This window comes from Pan troglodytes, chromosome 12, assembly GCF_028858775.2.
Source record: "Pan troglodytes isolate AG18354 chromosome 12, NHGRI_mPanTro3-v2.0_pri, whole genome shotgun sequence".
NCBI lineage: Eukaryota > Metazoa > Chordata > Mammalia > Primates > Hominidae > Pan > Pan troglodytes.
The window spans coordinates 79876416-79901357 of NC_072410.2; the positions used below are offsets into that span (position 1 = coordinate 79876416).

Here is a 24942-nt window from a genome sequence, read left to right on the forward strand (position 1 = left end):
CCCTGGAGAAAAAGCAGGACAGTTGAGGCTAGACATCTGGTTCCTTAGGAAATGAAAACATTTTTCAACCTTTCACCATAGGGTGTGAGTCCTCACAGCACCTGACACGTGGATTCCAAAGTCAGTTCAGGGCTGAGGGCGCCGGAGGTCATAATACACATCTCCAAATATCAAGTATAACAGCTCGACCAGCAGTGGTGGCTCACGCCTATAATCCCAACGCTTTGGGAGGCCAAGGCAGGAGGATGGCTTGAGCCCAGGAGTTAGAGACCAGCCTGTGCAACATGGTGAAACCCTATCTCTACAAAAAATAAAATAATTAGCCAGATGTGGTGGTATGCGCCTGAAGTCCCAGCTACTCAAGGAGGCTGAGTGGGGAGGATCACATGAGCCCAGGAGGTTAAGCCTATAATCGCATCGCTGCACTCTAGGCTGGGTGACAGAGCAGGACCCTCTCTCAAAAAAAAAAGAGAAGGCCGGGCGCGGTGGCTCACGCCTGTAATCCCAGCACTTTGGGAGGCCGAGGCGGGCGGATCACGAGGTCAGGAGATCGAGACCATCCTGGCTAACACGGTGAAACCCCGTCTCTACTAAAAATACAAAAAATTAGCCGGGCGTGGTAGCGGGCGCCTGTAGTCCCAGCTACTCGGGAGGCTGAGGCAGGAGAATGGCGTGAACCCGGGAGGCGGAGCTTGCAGTGAGCCGAGATCGCGCCACTGCACTCCAGCCTGGGCAACAGAGCGAGACTCCGTCTCAAAAAAAAAAAGGGGGAAAGAATGACAGCTATATCGCCACTCCCAGCAGCAGAGGGACAAGCTAGCCACAGCTAGCCAACAGACATGTTTTGCTTGGCCCATGCCATGCTTGAAATTGGAATTTGCTGCCAACATGTAACATTAGGAGGGTTCACATAATTTGAAAACAGACAAACTGACTTCACCAGCCGGCATTCTCCCACTGCACCTCCCTTCCAGCGATGAAGGGAGACCCTCCCCAGGACTCCCTGCCCTGGGACTCAGTGCCATTTGGTGTCTTTCCTCAGTCCTGCCTCTCTTACTAAACTGCCACCCTGGTCCCTGTAGGCATTGAAGTTTGTGAGTCCTCATTTTATTTATTTATTTATTTATTTAGGGACAGGGTCTCAGTCTGTCTGCCAGGCTGGAGTACAGTGGTGCAATCACAGCTCACTGCAGCTTTGAACTCCCAGGCTCAAATGATCCTCCTGCCTCAGTCTCCCAAATAGTTGAGACTATAAGCTCATACCACCATGCCCAGCTAAATTTTTTACTTTTGTAGAGACAGGCTCTCGCCACATTGCCCAGGCTAGTCTCAAACTCCTGGACTCAAGCTATCTTCCTGCTTCGGCCTCCCAAAGTGATGGGATTATAGGTGTGAGCCACTATGCCTGGCCTGAATCCTCATTTTGGAACCTGAGGAACAGTTTTGCTAGTGGAAAATACGGTTCCATGCTCTGTATGTTCAGCAGGACCATCCTTTCCCAGCCTACAGTAGACGAGGTGGGAGGTGAGGGCCGAAGAATTAGGAAAGAGGGCTTGAGTGTGGCAGCAAACCAAGGCTGTGGCAGGAGCAGATGGCCATGTGCTGGGACTTACTGTCAGGTAGGCAGGAGAGGCCGGGTCAGCAGAATCACCCGAAAGCTGCGCTGGTGAAGATGTGGAGGTGATAGCTGAGCCCGGTGAGGGCTGTGTGGGATTCAATCCTTGCAGTGTGAGGGCTCAACTTGTTTCTCTTTAGATTCTAAAGTAAGCTGTTTCTCAGAGCACATGGTCACCCCCCTCAGTCCTTCTTCCCCCACCCACAGACACTGAGCTTTCTAAATGTCTGGGCCTTCCAACCCACACCAGGGCCTGAGCCTGTCCCAAAGATTTCCAAGACAGAAGCGGCTGCGAGGCTCACTCACTGCAGGGAAGGCCACCGGCCTGAGGACAACTTCAATTGCAAGGAAGAGTTTAAAATCCCAGGGTGCCAGGAAAGAAGGAAGAAACTGGAAGCAGAAGGAAGGGAGGGCTCTGGAGGTGGGGAAGGAAACACACACCCCTGGGGCCCTGAAGGCAGGGGCAGTGAGGCCTGTCTTATGGACCAGGCATTGACGGTTAGATCAAGAGGACAAATCCTGACTTTTCAGAGGCCTCCCGCCACTGCCCAGCTTGAAAGTCCTTATCTGGAAACCAGAGCACAGAACTGATTGACATCCTTCAGCTCCCCCGGCCCCAGATACACACACCCAAGCCAGCAAATCAACAGTCCCCTAAGTCCAATTCACTCAGTCACAGGGAGACAGGAAGTTAACCATGAATGTCACCTGGTCAGAGAAATCAAGAGCCAGATGGATGGCCCTCCTCAGCCTCTCAGCCTCATAGCCAGGCTATGGATGTCTGACAAAATCACTGTTGCAACAGCCCAGGTCCATGAAAAAAACCTTTCGGATAAAACACAATTGTCTGTTTCTATATGTGTACACAAATATCGACATACTTATCATTTGGCAGCCACCAAAGATTTAATGAAATCTTACTGGAGAAAAACTCAAGATTGAGTAAGCTTAATATTTTCCTGCAAACTGGGACAAGGCAGCCATGATTTGGTCTGAGCTGTGAGATGACGCCACGTCTCAGTGAATAAGTGCCAAGTTCCCTCAGGCATGTGGCTGGGAACCACTGTCCTAAGATGCCATTACTCCTGCTGGGCCATTTAGGTGTGACAAGAAAGACATCTGCCTTGGGAGGCTGAGGTGGGTAGATCATGAGGTCAGGAGATCGAGACCATCCTGGCTAACATGGTGAAATCCCGTCTCTACTAAAACTACAAAAAAATTAGCCGGGCGTGGAGGTGGGCGCCTGTAGTCCCAGCTACTCGGGAGGCTGAGGCAGGACAATGGTGTGAACCTGGGAGGCGGAGCTTGCAGTGAGCCGAGATCGTGCCACTGCACTCCATCCTGGGCGAAAGAGCGAGGCTCCCTGTCTCAAAAGAAAGAAAGAAAGAAAGAAAGACATCTGCCATCGGGGCTGGCGCCTCCACATCAGTTGGACTCGGGCATGCAGGAGCTGCTGTTCCCACAGTGGGAGGGGTCTGCATGGAGCCCGTGACCCTCCTGCCCAGCCCAGGTTGGGTCAGTGACTGGCCAGGGTCACAGTGACAATCTATGGGATGAGGTGGAGGCCCTTCCCCAGCTTAAGTGGGTGCCTTCTTTTCCTTCTGGCTGACCCCAAGCACCCAGCCTGACTCCTGATCCCCCCGACATTGCTGCCATCTCCCCACCTCACCCCACTTCTTGGTTCCTTTTCCCTGAAACCCGGGTCTGCAGGGGAAGATGACTTCTCAGGCTGCCTCCTTTCTCACTGCCCAAACAAGCCACAGTCCATCCTGTGCACAACAAAGATCCACTGCCAATGCTGGAAAAGGAAAATGAGCGAGAAGGAGAAAATTCACCAATGTGGGGAGGGCCTGGGATGTAGACAATCTGCCTCCAGTTTTATAGTTCTCATCCTTGGCCACCAGAGCTGATGCTCCTTTGGCCCTGAAGTCAAGCATCCTTCCTTTTCACCTTTACGCTCACCCTCCTCCTCCCTGGATCCCTCTTCCAGACCCTTTCCTGCTGACAACCCCCTCTCCCAACTTTGATTTATCTCAACCAGAGAGACTGCAAAGTTAGATCTAGCCCCGCTTTCAACAACCTCTTAAAATATGAGCCACACACACCCCGGTGGATTCTTACATTGAGAGGCAAACACTCAAAGCCACACGGTCTAGGAAAGACTGATGGACACCCAAAGACACACATCCACACACTCAGAGACAACAGCAGACACGCTGCCAGACACCCCCTCAACACACGCTCTCACACTCCGAACAAAGGGACCCATGCCAGAAGCACAGGCAGGCACACATCCCAAAAGCCTGCCCTGTTCCGTGAGCTGTTTGGAGCTTCTTTTGAGGAAAAACACCCTGCCCCAAAGAGAAGGCCCCTGACAGGGCTGGGTTTTGTTTTTTTTTGTTGTTTTTTTTCAGCGCACTGGATAAATTGCTTTTGTGCAAAAATAAACACAAGTGAACTGCATTAGCTGAGCGAGTGACACATTAGTTACAGATGCAGGGCCTGTCAGAACATTGAGGAAACAGCTTTTATTGGGGAAGGGCTGAGAGACTCATAAATAACCGGTTGGCAATCTCACATAAACATTTGTGCATTCACATAAACACCGCCTACCACAAATGCTGGCCTGGCCGCCAGCATGGACTAGAAGAGCCCTTCCCGCCTGTCCTCAGAGAATAACAAGGCAGGCCAGGGTCACAAGCCCCTTTTCTCCCAGAGTTCCCAACTCCTTGGACTCACGCTCTGTGCTTGGTGGGGTGAAGGGAGAGATCCAAGTTCTAAATCCTAAACATCTGCCAGAGAAAGAGAGTTGATGCTAAGCCCCGATGGGACAACTGGTCCGTTTCTCCCCCACTACAGAGAACTCACATTCACCCGGCCCAGAGAGAAAGAAGAGGAAATGTCACTGCACTGGGGGCTGGGCTGTCAAATAAAGTCAAGAAAAGTTTTGCAAAGAACTTGGAAATGCCTCCTTGATGCAGCCCAGGGGTTCCCATCAGAATCATAGGAAAGTGGGGTGAGCACAGCATCACCCTCAGCACCCAGGACAAAAGCCATGAAAGGTGGTTCCAGCCCTGTCCACCCATTCAGGCACGAGGGGGCCTGGGCTTCCCATCAGCTCCTGAAGATGCCTTTGCCCTGAGTCCTGGAGTTCTCTCCTCTGAGTTGAACACTTCAGAGCCACATCCAGCTGATCTCTCAAAGAAGGGCAAAGCAGGCCGGGTGTGATGGCTCACTCCTATAATCCCAGCACTTTCAGAGGCCGAGGTGGGAGGCTCGCTTGAGCCCAGGAGGTGGAGGCTGCAGTGAGCCATGCACTGCACTCCAGCCTGGGTGACACTGCACAGCCTGGGTGACACTGAGAGCACTGCACTCCAGCCTGGGTGACAGCGAGACCCTATCTCAAAAAAAAAGTGGGGCATGCCCACAATTGTGTCCTCGCTACATTTTTTTCCTGGGGTGCCCGCCAACCCAACAAGTGCCCTGGCACCCTCACACTCCACCTCTCCCAAGCAAAGCCCACCCTTCAGAAAAGTTCCGATGTACTTGTTTGCCCTGAGGTCTGAGTAATAGAGAAACGGCCACACGTGTTTCATTCTTCTCCCATGCCCTCCTCTATCACAAATGCATAATCTCAAAGGACAAGGTATGACATGGTAGGATTTAAAGCAAATGGCTAACACTCAAGAGTTCTGTGGGATTTTTGAACCAACCTTTTTAGGGAAGAGAGTGTAGAAAGGGGAATGTTCCCTGGCCCCAAGATCCCACTACAATGATTAGCTCCCGAACCAGCTCTGTCCACTTTCAGCTCAGTAACTGTCAGCTGATCCTCCCCTTTCCCCCATGAAAGACCCAAATCCCTAGACTGAATGGCTCTTTCTTTTACCCATTACATTCCCCAGCCCATCCCACCCATCCTCCAGCCTGATTTCCCTCACTGCTCCTCACGTACCTGAGGGTGCAGGAATTCCATGAATTCCATCCTCACCCATGTCTTACAATTTCCTGCTTTCCCTTAATCAATCCCTTTTCTGAGAAGGCCTTTTCTTCCTCCAGGTCCAGATCCAAGCCATCCTTCCAAGTTCCATTCAAAAGCCACTCTCTCCAGCAAGACTCATCTCTCCCTCTTTTGAACTTGGGGAGAACTTTTCAGTACCTAACTGGTGACTTTCCTTCTTGTTCTAAGTTATCTGTATTTATTTTTTTATCTGGCCTATACCCCCCTTGAGATTCTAAACCCTCAGGTCTGTGGTCCTGTGACTCTTTCAGGTTTCTCTTCCTCCCAAACGCTTCTTCACGGCCTGGGCAATGGTAGGTACGTGGAACCAGCAGAGGATGTTGTTGGTGGTGTCTGGATCCATGCCTGTGGTCGTGGTGGGATGTGGTGGTGGGGTTGAATTGCAAGAAGGAAGATGGTGGTAGTAATGGAAACTGGCCAACAAATCTTCCCCTAGACAATCTCCCCCTGGCTACACTTTGCAGTTGAACAACTCTGCTTTGGAAAAGACATTAAGATGCCAGGCATGGACAGCCAGCCAAGCACCACAGCTCTACTGGATCAACCTCAGCCGTCTAGGCGCTTTCTTCCCATGCACAAATGGAATGCTTTCTGAGGAAACACACAACACAGTGCTAGATAGAAATATTGAAGTCTTGGGTGGGGGGAGTGGGGAGGGATAGCATTAGGAGATATACCTAATGTAAACGATGAGTTAATGGGTGCAGCACACCAACATGGCACATGTATACATATGTAACAAACCTGCACGTTGTACACATGTACCCTAAAACTTAAAGTATAATTTAAAAAAAAGAGGAAAAAAAAAGAAAAAAGAAATATTGAAGGCTCTTTTGCCAGGGCGTCCCTCCGGAGAGAACACAGTGTAGCCATAATTTATTGTGTTCACTATTTTCACTTTCAATCTTACTTTTATGGACATAATTTCATGGGCTGCAGCTTAAACACAGATGGAAAAGATTCTGGCTTTGTAACAAGAGATGGTTTCTGGTGGGCCAGCCCACAGCTGTTTGTGTGAACAAACACACATGATCATGTCCTTAGGTGGGGCTGGGAGATGCCTTTATTATGTGCTGGGACTTTGATACAACAATTCTGGCTTCATCTTTTCCCAAGGCTGGGGCCCCAGACACTCCAAGGGGAGGAAGTGACAAACGCCATAGTGGGCGAGGAGGAGGAACAGGCCAGCCTTTGAAATGTATTTCTGCTTTGGGCTGGATCTGCCATCCTTGAGTCTTCAGAGGGCTTTGACCCAGGGACTTGGGCCTAGACCCCAAAGGGCAAAATTGAAAGGAAGAGGACACTATTATACATGTGAGATATAGATATATAGATATAGATATAGATATAGATATAGATATAGATATTTTGTGACTCTGTGTTGTATGATTTACATTGTCTTTTTTTGGGGAGCAGAGGCAAGAGCTAGTTAGAAAACTGAGCTCGCCCTGTCTCTAATGTCTGGTGAGCTGCTCTCCTCTCTCTACAATATATCACGGGTAGTTTCATGTCAACAAACATTCTTAAAAACATGATTGAGGCCAGGTGTGGTGGCTCACATCTATAATCCTAGCACTTTGGGAGGCCGAGGTATGAGGATCACTTGAAGCCAGGAGTTCAAGACCCCCATTGCTACAAAAAAATAAGAAATTAGCCAGGCATGGTGGTGTGTGCCTGTAGTCCCAGCTACTTAGGAGGTCAAGGCTGGAGGATTGCTTGAGCCAGCAAGTTCAAGGCTGCAGTGAGCTATGATCACACCACTGCACTCCAGCCTGGGTGACAGAGCAAGACCCTATCTTGAAAAAAAAAAAAAACGGAACATGATCAGACTTATGGTGTTCAGAGTCTGGTGTGTCAAGGTTTGTCTAACGGACCTCATTTAGGCTGGGGAGAAAGAGAGCACAGGAGGGAGAGAAGGGGAAAGACATATGGAGGGAAAGGGAGAGAGGGAGACAGAGGAGGTTGAGCCTCATAGGAAAGGCCCCAGCCCACCAGGTATATCATGGCCCCAGGTGTGACCCATACACATCCCTAGGCTCCAAGGACACTGGGTCAAGGCCAGCCTCATGCTGACAGACAGCCAGGCCTCCAGGAGCTGCAGCCAGCAGCCTTCCCAGCCCCTCCTCTCTTTCCTCCCAGGGTTGGTTTCCAGCTGACTCTAAGAAGTCTTGGGAGGGTAGACTGGGAAACACGGGAGGACTCTGGGCTGCAAGGGGCAGCGGCCATCTTCAGCTAGGAGGGTCCGTGGAAAGTGAGTGGGGGGAGGGGAGCACCCAGGAGGGGACTCTGGGGGCCCTTGCGGAGGGTAATCTGCCCTGCATGCCCAGCTTCCAGGGATTCCACATGGAGGAGCTGCTGTGTGAAGTGAAATGTCTATGAGAGGCTGGCCTCGGGGGTCTCCACCACTGTGAGCCTGGCAGCAGAGCTCCATGGGAGAAAGATGACACTCCCAGTTGCTTGGCAGAGATGGTTTCTTTGGTTTTTATTGTACAGGCATTTTTACTTTGCACTATTGCAGTGGTAATATTCCAGGGCAGCCATCCCTAGGGGGGTCCTTGAGGGTTTAAATAGACCCAAGGAAATGGTCTTCTATGCCCAGAAAGCCTTCTGTCCTCACCAGGCTTTACTGGTGAGATGTCACACTCAACGCTGGGGGCGCAGAGAGGGTTTGAGAGCTTTGAAACATGAGTGGGGGCCGGGGGGATCGGCTCCAGGCTACAGACGCTTCAGGAAGATCGTGCCCAGCACCTGAGCTGCTTGAGAAATCTGGCACAGGCACCGGGCACAATAGACTCAAGAACTACATTTCAGAAAAGGTGATAACCAGGCCTGGAGGACACATTCTTGTCTGGCTGTCCCCGGTCCATGAGGGAACCACACACATCCCCACTGCTCCCCACTGCAGGAGTCCTGGTGGGGCCATCTGTTAATCCCAGGGCTCCCCAGCTCCCACCCCTGAAAACAAGTTTGAGCCCTGGATCTCTGCCCTAGGACTTCCCAGCAGTGGAAGCCAATATAGTCCCTTTTTGCTCAAGCCTGTTTGATTTGGTCTTCTGTCACTTGCAGCTGAAAATGTCCCATCTAACATACCAGGCTAATAACTAACTATGAAATAGGCTCCAAACCAAAGAACAGAGTCAGAGTGAAAATGTGTTTTCCAAGGGTCAGAATCCCATAGTTCTCTGGAAGAGAAACATAAAAGACCTCTGCCAGATCTGGACAGGCCAGCTAGAAGCAGTACTGCCCTTAGACATAGGCAGGAGAGGCCCCTGCACACACACACACACATTAAAGAATACATGGATATCTCTGCCCTTGTCTCTCGAGATCCAGCACTCAGCACTAGTACAGTGTGATCTCTAACCCCAAAACATCCACTCTCATGAGCAACATCATTCAGGCCCCAGGGAAACGCCTCACATCTTTTGTGTTATGTCCTTGAATCAAAAAAGACTGTGTCTACATGCTGTGAAAATTTGTGGGCTATGCTGCTGTTCACACCAGAGACAGACACTGCCCTGGCTCTGGAGTGTAGCGAGGAGTGGATGGTGTGCACACTAAGGTAAGAGAAAAGGCATTGATCAAATCCTTCCTCTCACATAGCAAGAATGCAAGAGAAGTGGCAGATCCCAGCGGTGGCAAGATGCACTTTCTTGCTTTTCTTTGTGGTTGCAGAGGTACTCACACATTAGCACAATATTTGCTATAGTTGCACATGGCAGCTGAGTAGCATTTTCCAATATGAATAATTCATAATTCGCCTACATTTGCACACATGTAGGTCAAGATATAACATGCATGAAGCATGACACTGATGCTTTACATTGGCAACTAGGCAGACATGGAACAATGCTACAATTGTAAATGAGTTTATTTTTGTAAAAATGTTTAGTAAGACTTCATTACATTTTCAAGACTTATATTTAAAATTTAGCTTCACTTAAACATCTTATTTAAATGTTGAATGTATTAGATAAAGTTGATCGGTTATACTATTAGTTATGTTTGCCTTTTAATTTTAATAGATAATTTTGAAGATTTTAAGAAAAAATAATTTTTAAAACTTACAAGAGAAGTAATTTTAAGCTTTGATCTTTTACAATTTACTTCAATTTACATTTTTATTAAAATAGGTGCAATTTTGTACTATTTTGGTTATCTCTGCTGCATAACAAACCCCAAAACTTAGTGCTTTAAAATCAATTGGCCAGGCATGGTGGCTCACTCCTATAATCCCAGCACTTTGGGAGGCCGAGGCAGGAGGATCACTTGAGGCCAGGAGTTCAAGACCAGCCTGGGCAACATAGAGAGACCCCCCATCTCCACACAAAAGAAGCTTTTAATTAAAAACAATTATTTTTAATAAAAACAAAATATTTTTAGCTCTCAGGGTTACCTGGACTTAGTGGTCGCTTATAGGGACAGGTCTCTCATGTAGTCACAGTCAAATGGCAGCAGGACCTAGAGCAAGCTTGTCCAACCTGCAGCCTATGGGCTGCATGAGACCCTGGATGGCTTTGAATGCAGGCCAACACAAATTCGTAAACTTTCTTTTTTTTTTTTTTTTTTTTTTTTTGAGATGGAGCGTCGCTCTTGTTGCCCAGGCTGGAATGCAATGGCGTGATCTTGGCTCGCTGCAACCTCTGCCTCCCAGGTTCAAGTGATTCTCCTGTCTAAGCCTCCCAAGTAGCTGGGATTACAGGCACCCACCACCACGCCCAGCTAATTTTTGTATTTGTAGTAGAGACTGGGTTTCACCATGTTGGCCAGGTTGGTCTTGAACTCCTGACCTCAGGTGATCCACCCGCCTCAGCCTCCCACAGTGCTGGGGTTACAGGCATGAGCCACCATGCCCAGCCCATAAACTTCCTAAAAAATTATGAGTATTTTTTTGTGTGCGTGATTTTTGTTTTTAGCTCATCAGCTATTGTTAGTGTATTTTATGTGTGGCCCAAGACAGTCCTTCTTCTTCCAATGTGGCCACAGAAGCCAAAAGATTGGACACCCTTGGTCTAGAGTCAAACGTTGGCTCAACTGGACTACACATCCAAGATGGCAGCATCTTCTTTCACCTATCTCAGGCCTCAGCTGGGATGGCTGGAACAAGTGGAATCTGGCTGAATCTATTGCTTTCTCCATGTGGCCTTTCCATGTGGCTATCTTGGCTTCCTTATAGTATGATGGCCTCAGAGGAATCAAATTTCTAAGATGATAGCTGACTTACCCCAGAGCAAGCTTTCTAACAGACCCAGCTGAAAGGCAAAAGGCTTCCCATGGCCTATCCTCAGAAGTCATGCAGCCTCACCGTCACTGCTTTCTGTTGGTCAAAAGCGAGTCACGGAGACAACCCAGAGTTAAGAGAGGGGAATACACAAGGTTGGGCATACTAGGGGTGTGAACACGGGGGTGCTATCTTGGAAGACTAGCTGCCACAATGTCTGCCCTCTGCCTCCCATGAATCACATACCTCCCACGTGCAAAATACAGTCGCCTTCCAAGACCCTTAAGGTATCAGCCATGAAGCCTTTAGGTTCAGGCTCCAAATCCAGGACCTCAACCTCTAACTCAGGTCCAGGTGCAAATAAGGCCCCTCAGGTGTGGTTCTTTAGAGAGGGTTCGTTTTGCCCTGAAGATCTGTGAGCTAAAGAGACAAGTTGTCTTCCCCCATAGCCAACGTACAGCAACAAAGTGGACACAGGATAATGGCAACAGACACTCTCATTCAAAAAGGAGAAGAAACTTGCACAGTGCAATTCCGAAAGCAAGCCAGGCACATGTCACCAGTGTCTTCAATAGACCTGGTCCTGCTCTCAGGGAGGGGCTGTCCCTAGCTGTTGGCTTCACACTCAATTATCCATCCTTCTCCATAAGAAATGACCAGGGCAGCTGGGCACAGTGGCTCACGCCTGTAATCCCAGCACTTTGGGAGGCCGAGGTGGGTGGATCACATGAGGTTGGGAGTTCGAGACCAGCCTGGCCAACATGGTGAAACCCCATCTCTACTAAAAATACAAAAATTAGCCAGGTGTGGTTGCATACATATGTAATCCCAGCTACTCAGGAGGCTGAGGCAAGAGAATCACTTGAATCCGGGGGATGGAGGTTGCAGTGAGCCAAAATTGTGCCACTGCACTCCAGCCTGGGCAACAGAGTGAGACTCCATCTCAAAAAAAAAAAAAGAAAGAAAGAAACTAATGACCAGGGTCTGCTGCATTTTGAACTGTCTCCGTCCCTTCCCACCCAACTTGATACAATTCTTTCAAAAACTTGTGGGTTTCTTAAATATCAAATGATAATTTACTACTTAAGACAATAGCCATACCCCCATTTCTCCCCTAGTAGGCCTTTTTCTACTTTAAGCCACTTGTGAGGTTGCTGTGGGATTCTTAGAAGTCCTATTGTCTAGCAGAGAGGATCTAAGATGTATACTCTGAAGATTCTTTACTGGGCGTGGCAGTGTGTGCTTGTGGTCCCAGCTGCTCAAGAGGGCTCTTTGTACCTAAGAGTTGGAGGCCAGCCTGGACAACATTGCAAGACCCTGTCTCAAGGGGGAAAAAAAATATTCTCGGAAGCCCTTTTGTCTATCCAAAAGGTCTACAAAAATAATGCCCTTAAATTTTTCTGAGGTTTTAATAAAGGGTTTTACAGCCACATTCTTGATTTCACATTTACCCAAGGCCACAATTTACGGGCAGTGCCCTAAATTTTATCTTTGCTCTGAGACCATTTCTTATTTTGAAAGCCTTTTACTGGCTGGAACAACAGTCCTGGGCTCCTTGTATTTCCAAAATTCTGCTCAAAACCTAAATAGTTCCTTCTTCAGTTCATCTCTATCTCTTCCTATTTTATTTATTTTTTATTTATTTTTGAGATGGAGCCTCCTTCTGTCACCCAGGCTGGAGTGCAGTGGTGTGATCTCAGCTCACTGCAACCTCCGCCTCCTGGGTTCATGTGATTTTCCTGCCTCAGCCTCCTGAGTAGCTGGGATTACAGGCGTGTACCACCACACCCAGCTAATTTTTTATATTTTTGCTAGGGACGGGGTTTCACCATGTTGGCCAGGCTGGTCTCCAACTCCTGACCTCGAGTGATCCGCCCGCCTCGGCCTCCCAAAGTGCTGGGATTACAGGCGTGAGCCACCAAGCCCAGACTCTTCCTGTTTTATCAGAGTCAGGTGGAAGAAGCTAATTATTAAATATCACTTTCAAAAGATCCGCCTTGAAATCGCCCTAGCCAGATGCCCAAGTTCATTGGGTGCCCTTTTCTATGTCCACATCATTGCAGGTGAGGGACTCACTTAACTCTTCTGCCAGTGCCTCTCCCAGGCCTTTTGTTCTCCAGCCTCCAATACGTTTCCTCACTCTGTCTCAAGATTTCAGTACACCACAGGTTTTAGGTTTTTCTTACAACACACCACTTCTAGCACTGTGGTCCCAGCCTTCCAAAGAAAGCCCCAGTGAACAAGACCTCCTGGTATTTATACTTTGTGTGGTCCTCCCACGAAGAATCTGGGCTGGCCTGTGACTCATCTAACAAATACAATGCAGTGGAAGCAGTTGCATAACTTTTAGATGGACACTTCAGGAGGACTGGCAGCTTCCTCTTCCTCCCTTTTAAATTACTCATTTCTGTGAGTCCTGAGCACCAGCCATGTAAGAAGTCCAGCTACCCCCTTGGAGTGACCAGCAACTCTATTGGAGAGAGAAGGCCAGAGATGACACACAGAGGGAGAAAGGAGCAGATGTCCCTGCCTCCCAGCTGAGCCTCCTAATGATCCCGGCCTCGTCCACCACTCAACCACAGCCACATGAGAATTCCCAAGCACGGGCAGCAGCAAAGCTGCTCAGCTAAACCCAGCCAAGCCACAGAAACATGCAATAATCAAATGGTGGTGGTTCTCAGCCCCTAAGTTTTGGGACAGTTTGTTACGTAGCACGGATGACTGAAACAACTCTGACACAAGCTCATTTTCTCTTTCATCCTGTAGATCAGCACTGTCATCGGAACACAAATGATGAGTTTGCTATTATAAAAACATGATTACTAATTTTGCTGAAGTTAAGGCAAAGAAGTGAATTCTAGAGAGTAAATATACACTAACTTATGAAATGTAATAAATGTCTTTATTCCTTGCCCAAACATCACTGGCTTATCCACAGAATTTAAGAGAGGGGACCACACATGGTTGGGCATACTAGAGCTGTGAACACGGGAGGCCTATCTTGAAAGACTAGCTGCCACAATGTCTGCCCTCTGCCTCCCATGAATCACATACCTCCCACGTGCAAAATACACTCACCTTCCAAGACCCTTAAGGTATCAGCCATGAAGCCTTCGGGCTCAGGCTCCAAATCCAGGACCTCAACCTCTAACTCAGGTCCAGGTGCAAATAAGGCCCCTCAGGTGTGGTTCTTTAGAGAGGGTTCCTTTTGCCCTGAAGATCTGTGAGCTAAAGAGACAAGTTATCTTCCCCCATAGCCAACATACAGCAACAAGGCGGGCACAGGATAACTGCAACAGACCCTCCCATTCTATTGGGAATCCCCTGAGGGGCTTCATCATAACTAAATTCAGTTGTCTTCAATATTGTGCAGACTTGCAGTCATATAAAAATTATAATTCGGCCAGGCGCATTGGCTCACACCCATAATCCCAACACTTTGGGAGGCTGAGGCGGGCAGATCACGAGGTCAAGAGGTCAAGACCATCCTGGTCAACATGGTGAAACCCCATCTCTACTAAAAATACAAAAATTAGCTGGGCGTGGTGGTGCACGCCTGTAATCCCCAGCTACTCAGGAGGCTGAGGCAGGAGAATTGCTTGAACCTGGGAGGTGGAGGTTGCAGTGACCCGAGATTGCACCACTGCACTCCAGCCTGAGCAACAGAGCGAGACCCCATCTCAAAAAAACAAACAAACCAACAAACAAAAAAATTGTAACTCAAGTTCATGTGCATTTTCAATGTTCTCATTTTGAAGGTGAATTTGTCGAGGTTGAAGGATACAACATATTTTATTTAAGTTTGTCAGCTTGATTTATAACTTTAACTCTCCATATATACAGCCTGTGGGCCTCCACTTAGACTCGTCTTTAGGGGTGGATGTCAGTAGAACTAATAAATGAGTGTCTGACCAAGACAAGGGCTGGAAGAACTGCAGCAGCCAGAAGAGAAGATGGGGACTTATCAGGGCCAGAAGGAACACCTGGGCAAGCACATCAGCGAAGCGCAGAGGAGCAGGGCTGGGGCAGGGTGCTGAGAGGCCCACCCATCATCTGCGGAGCAGCTACTCTAGCTTCTCCCTGTGCTCCCCTAAGCCTGGCCTCAGGTCAAAGCCCACATGCAGCCCAGTGTCCACTCAGCCAGAGGCCATCGTAAGCCATCAAGGTGACCCCCACCCCGGGCTGCAAGCTTTGGCTGCACCTCCTTGCCCTCCCCTTTGTGCACAGACCTGTCCCCCAGGCCCCAGGAAGCCCGGAGGACTTCCCAGGTGGGCCCAGCTCAAAGCCTCCAGCTAGGGACACCTGGCCCTGGGATTAAGGTGAGGAACAACAACTAGAATTGGAAAAGCGCAAAGAAGTTAAGATGAACCATCCACAGGCACTGGGCACAGTGGCTCACACCAGTAACCCCAATACTTTAGGGAGCCGAGATAAGGGGATTACTTGAGCCTAAGAGTTCAAGACCAGCCTGGGCAACATAGTGAGACCCCCCGTCTCTATTTAAAAAAAAAAAATTTTTTTTTTTGAGAGAATCTCACTCTGTCACCCAGGCTGGAGTGCAGTGGCACAATCTCCGCTCCCTGCAACCTCCACCTCCACGTTCAAGCGATTCTCCTGCCTCAGCCTCCTAAATAGCTGGTATTACAGGCATGCACAATCACACCTGGCTAATTTTTGTATTTTTAGTAGAGAGGGGGTTTCACCATGTTGGTCAGGCTGGTCTCGAACTCCTGACTTTGTGATCCGCCCACCTCAGCCTCCCAAAGTGCTGGGATTACAGGCGTGAGCCACCATGCCCCACCAAAAAAAATTTTTTAAGCCTGTTGAGGTGGTGCGCATCTGTGGTTCCAGCTACTCGAGAGGTTGAGGCAGGAAGATGGCTTGAGCCCAGAAGATCCAGGCTGCAGTGACCAGTGATTATGCCACTGTAGTCCAGCCTGGGCGACAGAGCAAGACCTTTTCTCAAAATAATAATAATACAAATAATAATAATAATTAAAATTTTAAAAATCCACCCACAGACAATATCCAGCACTCACAGAGGACAAGCAGGTGGGGAAACGACCAGGGATCCTGAAACCCTCAGACAAGGCCAAAACTTGATTTAGCCACTAGAGGTAAAGACAGAACTGGCCTCCTCCCCAAGTCCCTCAAAAAAGTGGGGGCTATAAACCTAACACCTGGACAGGTGCAGAATCAGAGCTGTTTGGAAGCCCACTCACCAAGAAAATACACTATCACATTCGACCAGTTAATCTGAATGCTAGGAGTTTCTGCAAGGCTCAGACAGAGCCTCTGGCTCCGCACGTGTGTGCAAGGATCCCACGTCAGTTTTGTGACCATGGAAGTGCATCTACTTGTAGGTGGGAGATTTCTTTTTGCCTGGGTGAAGGTCTATGACTGAGACTGTGTGGAAGACAGTGGGTGTCTGTGAGCAGAATTGCCACTGGTTACATGTGCAGGCTCTGAGGCCGGACTGCCTGGCCTTGAATCCCAAGTCTACCAATTACTGGCTTTGTGAGCTTGAGTTGACCTCTATGTGACTCAATTGACCTCTATGTGGGAGTAAATAACTATACCTGTCTCATGCAGTTGTTGCAAGGATGAAATTACATAATCCTTTCTATAGTGTTAGAACAATGCCTATGATATAGTAAATTACCAATAGGTGTTAGTTATAATTATGATGTGTGACTGCGCATATCCACATCTGCAAATGTAAATTCAAGTGTATCTAGTAAAGGTATAGGGGTGTCTTTATGTCTTTGTTTATGAAGATATACTCATCTAAGTGTCTGTGTCTATGTTTCTGTGTGTCCAATGATAAGAACAACTGGCATCTATTGAGTGCCTTCTGTGTCAGGCAGTAAGTTCTACAGGTATTCACATGGAAACATACACATACGTGGATGTAAATGGCAAGTACACATCCAGCCTGATTTACGATATCATAGGCATTGTTCTAACACTATAAATAGGATTAAGTTTGGGAGGCCGAGGTGGACATGTTACTGGGGGGTCCTTGCTCCCAGAGCTCCCAAGATGGTGGCAGGTGGCTTCCAAAATGGCAGCCGGCTGCTTCCAAGATGGTGGCAAGCCTAATGTTCTCTGACCTGGGGTTCTTGGCCTCACGGATTCCAAGGAATGGAATCTTGGGCCATGAGGTGAGTGTTAAAGCTCTATTAGAAGCCATGGGTTATGGAAGAGAACTGTGGAAACCAGTGACTAGTGTTCAGCTCGATCAGGATGAACCCGGGCACTTAGCCATGCAGGAACAATGGCAAGCCTTTAGCCCCATCGGGAGTGGCAATGGGTGCCTCGCTGGATCAGGAGCACAGCGGACACCTTGTGTCTGGAGGGATGGAAGTCAGCGGCGGGTCTGCCATGGCGGCAAACAGCGTGGTGGACGGCGAGCGAAAGCTCAGCTCCAGCCGTAACAAACACAGACCAGAAGAGAGTGCTGTTGCAAGATTTAATAGAGTGAAAACAGAGCTCCCATACAAAGGGAGGGGACCCAAAGAGGGTAGATGTTGACGGCTCGCATGCCTGGGTTTACATCCCGATCGTTGTCCCTCCTGCTGTGCTCTCAGGCAACAGATGATTGGCTATTTCTTTACCTCTTGTTTTTGCCTAATTAGCTTTTTAGTGAGTTCTCTTTACTACCTGATTGGTCAGTGTGAGCTAAGTTGCAAGCCCCGCGTTTAAAAGTGGACGCGGTCACCTTCCCAGCTAGGCTTAGGGAGTCTTAGTTGGCCTAGAAAATCCAGCTAGTCCTGTCTCTCAGACGGATCACTTGAGGTCAGGAGTTCGAGACCAGCCTGGCCAACACGGCGAAACCCTGTCTCTACTAAAAATACAAAAATTAGCTGGGCATGGTGGCAGGCATCTATAATCCTCGCTACTTGGGAAGCTAAGGCAGGAGAATTGCTTGAACCAGGGAGGCGGAGGTTGCAGTGAGCTGAGATCGTGCCACTGCACTCCAGCCTGGGTGACAGAGCCTGACTTCGTCTCAAAAAGAAAGGATTAAGTAATTTCATCCTTGCAACAACTACATGAAGTAGCTATGGTTATTTACCCCACCCCACCCCCACATCCAGCCACATGTGCCAGTGAGTACCTGTAAGTGTGGCCATCTGCCTCAGCCCTGCCCAGTAAGACCCCCTTCCTGAGGGAGTCACGTGAGGGAAAGCAGTGAATGAAACCCACCACCAGCCCCTTCCCCAGGTTCCCTATTGGCTTGAATTGCCCATGTCACATTTCCTCCAGTAGGAAAGGACAAATGAGGAGCCTGGACAAGAGCCCACCAATCACAGCCTTCCTTTCATCCTATGAATTGGTCTTGCCTTGGCCCCAGGCTAAGAGCCTCCTTTTGAGAGTCCTTGAGCTCTGCAGGGGTTCCAACTGGGCCACGCCATCTTTACATAGGGGTGTGATTTTTTTTTTTCTTTTTTCTTTTTTCTTTTTGCTGAGTGGCATCTACTTCTGACTCATGGCGTATCCTCCCTGGAAGGACAGATCCTAACACCAGCAAGATAGTGAATTCTCCTTGTGGATAAACCCCCCGTGTTTTATGTGTTATGTCTCCTCTGGTTGCATTCGCCAATGTTGGTAACATTTGAAGCTTAAAAGGATGATATTTGAAAAATTTTGGGCCAGGCACGATGGCTCACGCCTGTAATCCCCATACTTTGGGAAGCTGAGGCAAGGGGATTGCTTGAGCTCAGGAGTTCAAGACCAGCCTGGGCAGCACAGCAAGACCCCATCTATTGAAAAAAAAATAGAAAAATTAGCCAGGTGTGGTGGCACACACCCGTAGTCCCAGCTACCTAGAGGCTGAGGTAGGAGGAGCACTTGAGTCCACGTGTTCAAGATTACAGTGAGCTATGATCGCACCACTGTACTCCAGCCTGAGCAATAGAATGATATCCTATCTCTTAAAAAATAATAATAATAATTCTGTTGCCCGGGTTGGAGTGCAGTGCTTTTCTCTTTTGCCTTGATGGGTACATGATCTTCATCTTCATTGGCCTGAGGCATGCATCTCTGCTTAAAGAGAGACCAGGATTAATGTTTGATATAGACAGAATGCACAGAAGAAAAAATGTGGTAATGTTTGGTATTTGACATGCAAAATAGGATTATGCTGCAGATCAAAAGTCTTCTAAAGCAGGCTATTCTCTTGAGAGCATGTTTCCTGGATTCCCTCATCCCTCTCCTTGGGTGTGGCCCTGGAATTTTATGTAATGGATGACTGAGCAAGAAGAGGAAGAGTGTTGGTCCCCTCCTTCCTGCCCAGGGGATGGTACGAAGGGGATTAGAAGGATAACAAGCGGAGCCAAGCACTGGCCCACTCACCCCTCCCTGAGAGAAAGAAGCCCTTGTCCCCAACTCACATTGGAACTCTGGGAAGAAGTGGCATCCCAGGCAGCTGCAAACCAACCCGGCCTCTGCCTCCAGCACCAGGGCTGCCCGGTAAGGGAGAGGCACCACTAAAGTTCAGCTTTCAAAGCCAACTTCCATTCCTGTGAGCCAGCAGCCCTACTGGGGCCATGGTGGCACAGCTAGGAGACTTGGTGGGGAGGAGGGGCCCAGGTGCAGGAGGGCTGGCCAGCCAGGGGCGCCACAGGGGCTCTAGTCAGATCAGGAGGGACTGGACCATGAGTTTCATAAACTCAGCTTCTAGTATGATCAGTGGCCAGGAGGGCCAGGGGACCTTGCTGGGTCTAGAGGACACCACACACCAGGATCCCAACTCATGCCTCCTACCAGATGCCACACAAGCTGCCCTTGACCGTCTACAAAACCCCAACAGCACCACAGTGGGAGAAGCTGGGGAAAGCAGTCTGAGAACTAAGCATTTTATCCAAGAGAAATTAATAAGATCACTTAACAAGACCGGCTAAACTCTCTGGCCCCAGGATGTTCAAATCAAGTTGAAAATTTCATTGTTTTTCTCGCTTATCATCAGGCAGGGGTTGGAAGAAAGGCCAGATTCATTACAGACTCATAAATAAGGAAATTACCTTTTTTTTTGCACAAATAAATTATAGAGTGAATTAAGTTTTCAACTCTGTTGCACACACAAAAATAGAGGAATTCCTGCTGCCCCACTGCAATGCTGGCTGACTTTTCCAACCAAACACAAGGACCCAAGCCTTCTGGATCCCCAGTTCCCTCCTCCAGGTGGTGGGGGACACCGTTGTGGCAGAGAGAGGTAAGGTCCCCCTTCAGCCTAAGTGGTCACATTAGCCCTCTTGGGCTCATGCACCAGATCCTGCTCTCCTGGCTTATCTGTGTTTTTTTGAGGGGAGGAATGAGATTTTCATTTTCTTTCCAGGCCCTTCCCATTCAGGGCATTTCAGATCCCTCCTTCCCATGACCCGTGAAATGAATTGGGTGAAGAATGGTCCCCTGCCCTACACGCTGCATGTCTGGGAGAGGCCAGAGGTGGAGCCGGCACATGCAAAGGCAATGCTGCCACCTGCTGGCGCCACGAAGAGACACAGCCCAGGTGGGCAACCAAACCCCATTAGCCCTGGGGGAACTGCACAAGGATGTCTTGCAGCTGAATGGTACCTTTTTCCAATGCAGCTTCTTACCTGTTCCCTCATTTAGTCATCCAGTATGCCGGCTGGAACAAGAACATCATCCCATTTTATGGACGAGACAACTGACACCCACAAAAGGGCAGAATGCTGACTGAGGTCACATGTGTGGGGATGGCTTGAAGGCAATGCTCAGTCTCCTGCTTCCCAGCCAAGAGTTGTGTCCCCTCGTCAGTGCTCAGATGAGGTGTCCCAGAAAACGAGGGACCCCTATGAACAAGGTTTACGGGGCCATCCCCAACATCCAGGGAGGAAGAGTGAGGGCGGAGGGCACCAGGCAGTAATGCCCACCCTGCAGCTGGCTCAGGGCCTGATACACGTGTACAGCAACTCTGTTTCCCAAGGGTTCACACACCTTCCACACAGATTTTGTGGGGTTTTTTTGTAGAGAAGGGGGTTTGTCCTGTTGCCCAGGCTGGTCTCGAACCCCTGGGCACAAGTGTGATGTTACTTTTCGATAAAGATCTGGAAGAGCTGAGTCCTGCCCTAGGCCCGTGAGTCCTAATCTAAAAAACCGACAGTGAAAGAGGCAAGAGTCATCTTCCCAAATGGCAGCTGCAGGCGGAGTATGTGGGGGGAACTCGCAGACGATGTTGTGTGGTCAGCAGGTGTGCGATGACCGGGCTGCATCCTCTCCCGCTGGGTGCTCAGCACCCGACTCTCCTCTTTGTTCCTGGCTCTTCCAGCCCAGGTCTTCATTTGGCGGAAACAGCCTGGAGGACAGAAAAAGTGCCTCTTCTCTGCCCGAGACCCTTCCCACGCGCACACGCCATGGGGAAGCAGCTCTTCCCTTTTCCCGACGTGGGAGATGACTGGGCCGGTGGGAAATCCCATGATTCCCCGTCAGCGGTCCATGTCCCTCCTGACAGCGGTCAGCGGTCAGCCTCACTTCCAGGACTGTGCATTGTCCCAAGCCTCCTCCTCTCCAGACCTTCTTCGCACCTCTCCCCGCGATTCTTGTCCTGGTAGGGTCCAGGAAAGGCTGAAAGCTACGGATAGGCCCCACGTTGCCCCGCAGGGTGCGGATGAAATCGCTGTCGGAGGCTGGTCCTGTGGCCGGCCCTGCCTGGCTCCTGGACCGAGAGGAGCCTTCTATGGCAGAGCCGCAGCGCCACCGTGTGGTAGAAGTCCGTCTGCACGGCCAGAAACGGCGGCTCAGAGCGGGCCCACAGAAATCCTTGTAATAGTCCACTGTCAAGGCCGGTGCTAGCGACACGGGAGTGGCAAATGCACCCTCTTGCCGTTCCCGGTGTTTGGGCCTTGCCTGTGACGGTGGGAAAAGAAAATGGCTTTGCTGTGCTACAACCGGGGCTGCGGTCAGCGCTTCGATCCTGAGATCAATTCCGATGATGCTTGCCTATGCCACCCAGGTGTTCCAGTCTTTCACGATGCATTAAGGATTGGTCTTGATATAAGAGAAGAACAATTGATTTTTCTGATTTCTTAAGCATTGTAGGCTGTACAAAAGGTAGACATAATAGTGAGAAGCCACATGAGCCAGTCAAACCTGAAGTAAAGACTACTGAGAAGAAAGAACTATCTGAATTGAAACCCAAATTTCAGGAACACATCATTCAAGCCCCGAAGCCAGTAGAAGCAATCAAAAGGCCAAGCCCAGATGCACCAATGACAAATTTGGAATTAAAAATATCTGCCTCACCTGATAAACTTAAACTGTCATCAGGGAATGAAGAAGATAAGAAAGAAGAAGAGGCCAAGCGTGGTGGCTCACGCCTGTAATCCCAGCACTTTGGGAGGCCGAGGCGGGCAGATCACAAGGTCAGAAGATCAAGACCATCCTGGCCAACATGGTGAAACCCCGTCTCTATTAAAAATACAAAATATTAGCCGGGCGTGGTGGTGCACACCTGTAGTCCCAGCTACTTGGGAGGCTGAGGCAGGGGAATTGCTTGAACCTGGGAGGCAGAGGTTGCAGTGAGCCAAGATTGCACCACTGCACTCCAGCCTGGCAACAGAGCAAGACTCCACCAGAAAAAAAAAAAAAAACAAAAAGAGAGCAAGAAGACTGATGAAATTAAGATTGGGACCTCATGTAAGAATGGAGGGTGTTCAAAGACATGTCAGGGTCTAGAGAGTCTAGAAGAAGTCTGTGTGTATCATTCTGGAGTACCCATTTTCCATGAGGGGATGAAATACTGGAGCTGTTGTAGAAGAAAAACTTCTGATTTTAATACATTCTTAGCCCAAGAGGGCTGTTCAACAGGGAAACACATATGGGCTAAAAAGGATGCTGGGGAAAATGTTGTTCCACGTAGAGAGGACTGGCATCAGACTGAAGGTGAAGTTACCATTTCAGTATATGCTAAAAATTCACTTCCAGAACTTAGCCGAGTAGAAGTAAATAGCACGTTGTTAAATGTGCACATTGGATTTGAAGGAGAGAAGGGATTTGATCAAAATGTGAAATTATGGGGTGTGACTGATGTAAAGTGAAGTTATGTAACTATGACTGCAACAAAGATTGAGATCACTATGAGAAAAGCTGAACCGATGCAGTGGGCAAGCCTTGAACTGCCTGCAGCCAAAAAGCAGGAAAAACAAAAAGACAACACAACAGATTGAGCGGGACATGGGAAGAAGGCTATTACGTATTTCAGAATTCCTAATACTGTGTGAAGTGGTGACTTGCTGCTGTCATCTTTTGTTTTGTTGTTGTGTTACTCAATCTGGCATTACAGGGTTAACATTAGGTTCTTAAAAGCCAAAGTCAGTTTGTCTTTTTGTGCCTCTCACCTTTCTTTTGTGTTATGTAAGATTGATTATTCGTTTCTCCTTACTGGTAGGAACCATAGTTGTGTCCTGTACTTGAAGAAGCTAGAAAATCTCCCATAACCATAACTGCAGTATTTCTTCGTATTTCTCTGTTAAGCAGAGAAATATTAAGAACATGATATTTACTTCTTTCTATTATTCCATAATTAGTAAAGGAAGATGAAGTGTCCATTTTTAATCAGTTTTTACATGGATTTATGTTCTTACATTATTTGAAAATATTTAAGAAAGAGATGAAGCTTTGCAGTTTTTCTATGTGGGATGATTACTTTTTTAAGGAGGATTAATTCTGAGGTAGTGTAGTAAGTAAAGAGGAATATATAAATTGTTTAACAAATTAGAATTTGTTTACAACTAATTGAATTTTTAAATTATGTCAAAACTTACATTACTTGCCAAGCAGTATGATGTAAGAGTATAGGAAACATAAATAAGAATACAGAGGTATCAATTTGGTTAAAATTCACCATTTTAGGCCGGGCACGGTGGCTCACGCCTGTAATCCCAGCACTTTGGGAGGTCGAGGTGGGAGGATCACAAGGTTAGGAGTTCGAGACCAGCCTGGCCAATATGGTGAACCCTCGTCTCTACTAAAAATACAAAAAAATTAGCTGGGCATGGTGGCACATGCCTGTAATCCCAGCTACTTGGAAGGCTGAGGCAGGAGAATTGCTTGAATCTGGGAGGCAGAGGTTGCAGTGAGCCGAGATCATGCCACTGAACTCCAGCCTGGGTGACAGAGCAAGATTCTGTCTCAAAAAAAAAAAAAAAATTCACCATTTTATAAGACTAAGCAATAATCTTAAAAATCTCTTTCCTGAATATTTAAATGTGTTTCTATGGTGTTATGACTAAACTGTTAATTATTTAGAGATTAAACCCTCTTAAAAACCTTTAATTAGTTACATATAGAAAGAAATTATAGGCTGGGCACAGTGGCTCATGCCTGTAATCTCAGCACTTTGGGAGGCCAAGGAGGGCAGATCACGAGGTCAGGAGTTTGAGACCATCCTGACCAACATGGTGAAACGCCGTCTCTACTAAAAATATAAAAATTAGCCAAGCGTGGTGGCATGTGCCTGTAATTCCAGCTACTCGAGAGGCTGAGGCAGGAGAATTGCTTGAATCTGGGAGGAAGAGGTTGCAGTGAGCCAAGATCACGCCACTGCACTCCAGCCAGGGTGACAGATCGAGAATCCATCTCAAAAAAAAAAAAAAAAAAAAAGAAATTACATATATCTTGCCTCCCTGATGGAAAACTATATAAAATTGTAGACTTAAAAGGTTTGTGGAAATACATTAGGATATCAGAAAACTAAATATATGGACTTGTTTTATGACTATGACATGTTAAATAAAATAGTTTAATTCTTTTTTTAAAAAAAATAGTTCACTGTCTAGTCACTGGGGTCTTCCCTAGATCCCAGGAGAGAGCCCCATCCCCCTGGACTGAGGGACATCTGTCAAGATAAGGTCCCAGCCACATCTCTGCCCCCCGCCCCCAGCCTTAGCAAAACACCTAGAAAGGGCCAGGTTTCTGAGTCAGGTGGATTTTGTTGCTCCCATCTCCTCCGTTTTGCAGATGTCTGAGCTTGGGCAATTACAGAACCATTATCAAGCCTCAGTGTCTTGTCTCTAAAATGGGAGTCATGAAAGGCTTCTGAGGAATAAATTAGATAATAAAAAATGT

At 48.2% G+C, this 24942-nt stretch overlaps 1 long non-coding RNA gene and 1 pseudogene across 1 annotated transcript; one reads left to right on the top strand and one right to left on the bottom strand.

The window, feature by feature from the left end:
* Positions 1 to 17312: 17312 nt before the first annotated feature.
* On the bottom strand, positions 17313 to 21916 carry LOC134807928 (uncharacterized). The gene is made up of 2 exons (XR_010149570.1): positions 20454 to 21916; positions 17313 to 18897 (listed from the first exon to the last, which is right to left on the bottom strand). It is a non-coding gene; the product is annotated as an uncharacterized LOC134807928 (long non-coding RNA).
* LOC100610013 (cysteine and histidine-rich domain-containing protein 1-like) lies at positions 18326 to 23079 on the top strand (annotated as a pseudogene).
* Positions 23080 to 24942: the final 1863 nt, after the last annotated feature.